The following is a 253-nucleotide window of genomic DNA, read 5'->3' on the forward strand; positions in this document are numbered from 1 at the left end:
AAAAAGTAACGATTTTTCCGTTACTTTAAGTGACAATAACGCTTTACTTTTAGAATCGGTAACAAGTAATGAGTAACGAATTACTTTTTACCGCAAATAACATTAACTGTTACGCGTTACTAAAAAACGGTAACTTTAACAATCCTGCAAAAAAATCCACCTTTTCGGGCAGATTTTTGAATTATTGATCTCACAATACGATTTCACAAAAGAAGGGTATCATCGAAAGAGTTTTTATTTCTCACATTCAGAA

Source organism: Trachymyrmex cornetzi, unplaced genomic scaffold (genome assembly GCF_001594075.2).
Source record: "Trachymyrmex cornetzi isolate Tcor2-1 unplaced genomic scaffold, Tcor1.1 scaffold229, whole genome shotgun sequence".
In the NCBI taxonomy this organism is placed as follows: domain Eukaryota; kingdom Metazoa; phylum Arthropoda; class Insecta; order Hymenoptera; family Formicidae; genus Trachymyrmex; species Trachymyrmex cornetzi.